The 6,445-nt window shown below is 44.7% G+C and overlaps 1 pseudogene; it reads left to right on the forward strand.

Moving 5' to 3' along the window:
• The first annotated feature begins 3,906 nt into the window (after nt 1-3,906).
• Nucleotides 3,907-4,569, forward strand: LOC102870139 (annotated as a pseudogene).
• Nucleotides 4,570-6,445: the final 1,876 nt, after the last annotated feature.

The raw sequence follows: 6,445 nt of genomic DNA on the forward strand, positions 1-6,445 counted from the left end.
CCTTAACCTGGTTCCTCCATTTCTCTTTTGATAAAGCTAATTCAAATGTCTCAGTAGTAGCTGGAGGTCAGTGAGCTGCAACACTGAGCAAATCACCAGGCCCCTGTCTATTCATTTCTATTCTGCTTCTTCCCCCATAATTACCCTATTTTCAAAGTTGCTGTCTTAGGCAGTATTTGTACTTTCATAACTAAGTTATTTAATTCAACGTAATGCTGTCTAGACGCTCCCATGTTGTGTAGTACTTTATGAACAGTTCATTGTTCTTGGTGCTACATAGTATCATATTGTGTGAATATACCAATTTTTCTATCCAGGCATTTATTGGCAGGCATTTGAGACCTTTCAATTTTCTTGCTATTGTGAATAATGCTGCTATGAACATACGTGTTCATATCTGTGTGTCTCAGCACTGATTGCCTTCAGGTATATTCCCAGCAATGAAATGGCTGGGTCATATCCCTCCACCTTCCCCATTTCTCCCCTGCCCTCCATCTTTTTTGCCCATGTGACAGTGTGAATTTGTGTTTCAGTTATCAGTTTGAGAAATGCCTCACAAGTTCTTCCCTTTTTATTCTCCAATTCTAGCCCTTTGCACATTCTATTATAACACCACCACCACCACCACCCCACCACCCCGCCCACCCGCAGCAAGCTGCCATTTGAAATCTTCTGTTCATCTCTTTCACCTACTTCTGTATTCCTTTGTTTTGGCTTCTAGACATTCTAGTGCAATTTTCAGAGTTTCTTCTGACATTCATTTTGGTCTCTCCTTTTCCTTCTCTGCCTGCGTAATGACACTTCGTTTTCTTCATGGATGATAGGCTTGCTGTCATCCTACAACTCATTTGGTCTTTGATCATTAGTGTTAAATACCTCAAACTTATCTTTAAGATTATTTTTCACCACAACAAGATAAAGGTAAATAATCCAAAAGAAAAATGGGCACAGGATATGAACAGGCACTTCACCAAAGAAGACATTCAGATGGCTAACAAGCATATGAAGATACGTTCAAAAGCCCTACCTATAAGAGAGATGCAAATGAAAACAACTATGAGATATCGCATCACCCCAGTCAGAAGAGCAAAATTTAACAGAATAGCAAGCAAGAAATGCTGGTGAAGTTGTGGAGAAACTAGAACCCTTACCCACTCTTGGTGAGAGTGTAAAATGGTGTAACCACTGTGGAAGGCAGTATGGCGCTTTCTCAAAAAGTTGCAAATCGAGATACCATTTGACCCAGCAATTCCACTACTGTGAATATACACCAAAGAGACCATAACTGACATCTAAGCAGATAGATGCACACTCATGTTTATTGCAGCTTTGTTCACAACAGCAAGGAGTTGGAAACAACCTAAGTGTCCATCAACAAATGAATGGATAGAGAAGCTGTGGAATATTCACACAATGGAATACTACGCTGTACTGAAAAACAAGGAACTCATGCAATATTATTTAAAATGGGTAACCCTGGAGGACATTATGCTGAGTGAAGTATCTCAGTCACAAAAGGACAAATACTGCATGGTGCCACTGTTGTAAAACAGGACTGGCATCGGGGTTGGGGGGGAGACTGAGAAAGATGGGTTCAATAATGTATACTGCATTGAAACAGAAGAGGGAGAAAACTGTTTAAAAGGGATATGTGATTAGGTATTTTTATCATGATGGGAGTCCAGAGCGAAGGCTGCATAGTGGAGTGGACCTGGGGGAGGGTTTGTAAAACAATGAAAGAATTTTTATTTTACTTTTCCAAGAGGGTAGTGTACTAGGGGAGGAGGATTGGGGGGGAGAAAAGTGCAACAATGAGTGAATGGAAATCCAAAATTTCTGTAAATTTTCATTGAAATTAATAATAAATTAAAAAAATATGTAATGAAGAAAAAAGAGGTCTCAGAATTGTTGTTCATAGGGTAATTATGGGCATACTCAACTGAGGGCACATACAACAGTAACAAGTAGTTAGTTAGCCAGGCAACTGTCTTCCAAATGTTTGTTTTAAATTTTTTTTATTTGTGTGTGTGTGTGTGTATCGTCAAATCAGATCTGACTTGTACAGGAGGAGATTGTTCCTCCTTCTCTAGCAAAGCATATGGTGCATTCGAACCGAGCACCTCTGGGATTGCAGTGCAGCTTCTTGCCACTAGGCCACCAGAGCGTGCCATCTTCCAAATGTTTTTATACACACAAGTGAGCACATCCAGGGCTGTATCTGCTGGGGAAACATTTCACTTGGTATTCTGTCAATTTGGGGAGCCTTATTTTTGCAAATGCTTTCAAGGACAGCTTGGACTTCTTCCTTCAGTACCTTTGGTTCTTGAGCAAAAGATGAAGTCTTTAAATGCTTCATTGTTGACCAGTTGGTTTTTTTTTTGTTGTTGTTGTTTGGTTTTTTTCCATATTGACTGTGTATTCCTTTTATGTTCTTTTGATGTGTTGAACATACCACAGACTGCCAGGAAAACAAATAGGTTTGCCTTGGAAAGGGTGAAACTAAGTTTCTCCTTGGAGGCAAGGATTTTAAAGCTTGGGCTCACATATTTTGGGCACATGGCCAGAAGTGACCAGTGCTTAAGAGAAGGACATCATGCTTAGAAGGATGGTCAGCACAAGGATGGACAGAAAATGACCCTGGATGAGACGGAGTAGTACAGAAACTAGAGCAATAGGGGCAGGTATTTGGAGTCAGTGAGTCTGGTTTGGAATATGGCAGGTTTCAGAACTACTGTACAGAGGGTCGCTATGAGTTGTGGGTGACTTGGTGGCACAACAAAAATAGCATCATCCAATATCTTGTTCATAGAATCATCCAGTATTATGACTTAAAGCTTGACCCTTTTAAATTCTTTCAACTTGAGAAATGCCAAGTGTGTTCTTATCCTTTGGTTTTCTAAATCCAAATCTGTTCATTATTTTTTGTCTTCTTAAGCTGTCCTTTTAAATCTCCTGTGGCGTTTCCAACCACTAAATAATAGTTAACAGGTCTTCCATTGCATGTTTATTAGCCTATCATTGATCACAATGTATTTCAGAAATTGAAATTTTCTTGCTACTGAATTTGACAACATTCTGTTTAAATTTGTCACAACTGACTGGTTAAAAATGGCCACTACCATTGCATATCAGATTACTGATGTCTAGGATGTCAATCTTTATGCAGCCCATTTCAATTTTTATAACTTCCAATATTCCTAGATTCATGTCATTCTGTTGTTGTTGATGTTATGTGCTGTCGAGTCACTTGTGACTCATAGTGACCCTATGTACAACAGCTCTAAACTCTGCTCTGTCCTGTGCCAATCTCATTGCCTCCGTCACACTCATCCCGATTGCCCCAGTCACCCAAATCAATCCATCTCCCAGAGGGCCTTCCCCTCCTGCGCCTACCCTCCACCCTCCCAAGCATGATGTCCCTCTCCAAGGACTGGTCTCTACTTACAACATGACCAAAGTATGTCAGACGAAGGCTCAGAATCCTTGTCTCCAAGGAGCAGCCCAGTTGAACCTTCTCCAGGGTGAATCAGTTTGTTCCCTTAGAAGTCCATAGCACCTTCAGCACTATTCTCCAACACCAAAGCTCAAAAGCATCAATTCTCCTTCTATCTTCCTTGGTCATTGTCCAGCTCTCTGATGCATAACAAGTGATTGCAAAGACCATGGCCTGTACCAGACACACCTTTGTCTCCTGAGACACAGAAGACCATGGATGAGATGGACTGACACAGTAACTGGGGTAATGAGGGAAGGTATATCAGAGACAGTTGAGATTGGCTCAGGATAGAGCAGGATTCAGAGCTACAATACTGGATAGCTTGTGTTCATCCACTATATAACAACAGCTCAGAGTCTTTAAAAAAAATACATTTAGCGCGGCGGCGGCGGCGGCGGCGGCACTGCGACATGGAGAGCGGGGCCTACAGCGCGGCCAAGGCGGGCGGCTCCTTCGACCTGCGGCGCTTCCTGGCGCAGCCGCAGGTGGTGGCGCGCGCCCTGTGCATGGTCTTGGCCTTGATCGTGTTTGCCTGCATCTTCGGGGAGGGCTACAGCAACACCCACGAATCCAAGCAACGTTACTGTGTCTTCAACCACAACGGGGACGCCTGCCGCTACGGTGGGGCCATAGGCGTACTGGCCTTTCTGGCCTGTGCCGCCTTCTTCGTGGTGGATGCCTACTTCCCCCAGATCAGCAACGCGACTGACCGCAAGTACCTGGTCGTCGGGGACCTGCTCTTCTCAGCTCTGTGGACCTTCATGTGGTTTATTGGTTTCTGCTTCCTCACCAACCAGTGGGCGGCCACCAACCCCCAGGACGTTCTGGTGGGCGCTGACTCGGCCCGCGCTGCCATCACCTTCAGCTTCTTCTCCTGGGGTGCACTGGCCTCGCTGGCCTACCAGCGCTACAAGGCCGGCGTGGACTTTATTCAGAACTATGTGGACCCCACTCCCGACCCCAGCACAGCCTATGCCGCCTACCCTGGGACCTCTGTGGACAACTACCAGCAGCCACCCTTCACCCAGAGTCCAGAGAACACCGAGGGCTACCAGCCACCCCCTGTGTACTAAGCAGGAATGGGAAGGGGTACGGGGGTGCCCGCGGCCCTCCCTGCCACCTGGACTTCTCTCCCGCCTGCTGGACACCCACCTGCCTGCCCGCCTGGCTCCGTGGGGCCATGGGCCCAAGTGCCCTTGCAGAAAGGGGCTTCCCAGCCTCCTGCCCACTCACTCCTGAAGGGCATTTTTAGACAAGGATTTTTTGGGTTGTTTTTTTTTTTTAGCTAGAAATGTTTGCTTCTTGGGGGCGGAGGCCCCCTGCCCTGTGGAGTAGCTGCGATAGGAGGGGTGCCCTGCCTTCCTGCCACACCACTGTGCCTTAGCATCCCCCACCCCAGGAGTGGGCTGGGGGCTCCTCCAAAGACGCAGGTCGTACCTTGCCCTGGTCTCTTGCTACTGGTGCTGGGCTGAGCCTCCCAACCCCTCACTCAGGTTTGCTGTCTCCTGCGCCTTACTGGACCCCCAGGGCCAAGGCCATTGCTGTATTACCTGCTCCTTCTGGATTTGGGGTTATCACCCTGTGCCAAGTGCCTGGGGGCTGCCTTCCTGCTGTGCCCAGCCCATCCCCCCCCTGCAGCAGTGGGAGGGGTCTTGCCTGCCTGAGGACACCCAGCTTTATGTAAATAGTCTTGGTTCTGAAGTGTGGAAGGGGGCTGCATCGCAGACCCTCCCGTGTACTAGAAAGCTTGGGGTAACCACCACTCTCAGCTTAGGCTGTTTGGAAAGGGAATAAATGGCTTTCTCTTTCAAAAAAAAAAAAATACATTTAATTTTTAAGAGAAAGCTTACAACACAAACTGGTTTATTCAAATATTGTTTCTTAACATTAATCATAATGCTTACAATGTAATCATATTCTTCCCAACTCCTCTAATTCCCATTTCTATTAATACTTCTTTTTACCTTCTTTTGCCTTTTAGGCTTTATCCTTGAACAAATGTTGCCCTTTAAACACCACAGAGCTGTTTCTTCTAAGTAATAAATGCCTCCTTGTGTTACTTATCACTTTATAGACCTATTGTTCAGCTAAAAGTTAAGGAGGTGGGTGAGTTTCGTTTCAGGTTCAAAGGGTGATTAAGGGCTCATCCTTTCAGGATGTTCCTCACCATTTTCTTATCAGACCAGTAAGCTGAGCCTTTTTGATGTTTTGGCATTTTGGTACACATTTCTGTTAAGAACTAGAATTGCATCCTGGTTTCTCTCACTCTCACAGAGGAGTGCTAGAAGCTAGGTCTCTCCTGGGAAACAAGAATGCAAAATATCAACAAACTGGGTTAACAAGGAGCCTGGTGATAGTATTTTTTGGCAAAGCCAAAAATGGAGTTACACCAAGAAGTAGTCCCTTACTCAGGAATACATAGCAACCAAACCAGTCAATTCCACAAATCCCTAGGTGAGGCTAGCCTACGACCAGTCTCATGAGACTGAGAGCCTGGTAGTCAATAAAGGCAGTGCCCATCCAGGGATCACGTCATCTGCTGGCACCATGCTTTCCAAGGATATTTTCCTCTTTTGCAGGGCCAACATTTAATAGGAACTCTTTTGCAGGGCCTACATTTAATAGAGTGGTATGAATAAATTCAGTATTATTCAAACATAAAGTTGTAAAACGGACTTCATATTGTGTCCAGCCTGCAAAACTGGTTGGACCACTGATTAATATTTGCTTTGCCCTAGAATTCTACATCACTTTCTCTGTAGTCATAAAAAGTACTTTAAGCTATCAGGAGGGGAAATGCATATTTCCTGAATTTGCATTTACCTTTTGGAACAGTATTTTCTTAGTCATATGTAATCTTTATCACAAGTGGTCGGTTTACTAGTAACTGTTATGTACACTCTTCTCTTTGAATGTCAAAATCCTGTAGCTTTGAACTAGCAATAGTAA

Source organism: Elephantulus edwardii, unplaced genomic scaffold, assembly GCF_000299155.1.
Source record: "Elephantulus edwardii isolate Elephantulus edwardi_28Jun2011 unplaced genomic scaffold, EleEdw1.0 scaffold00453, whole genome shotgun sequence".
In the NCBI taxonomy this organism is placed as follows: Eukaryota; Metazoa; Chordata; class Mammalia; order Macroscelidea; family Macroscelididae; genus Elephantulus; species Elephantulus edwardii.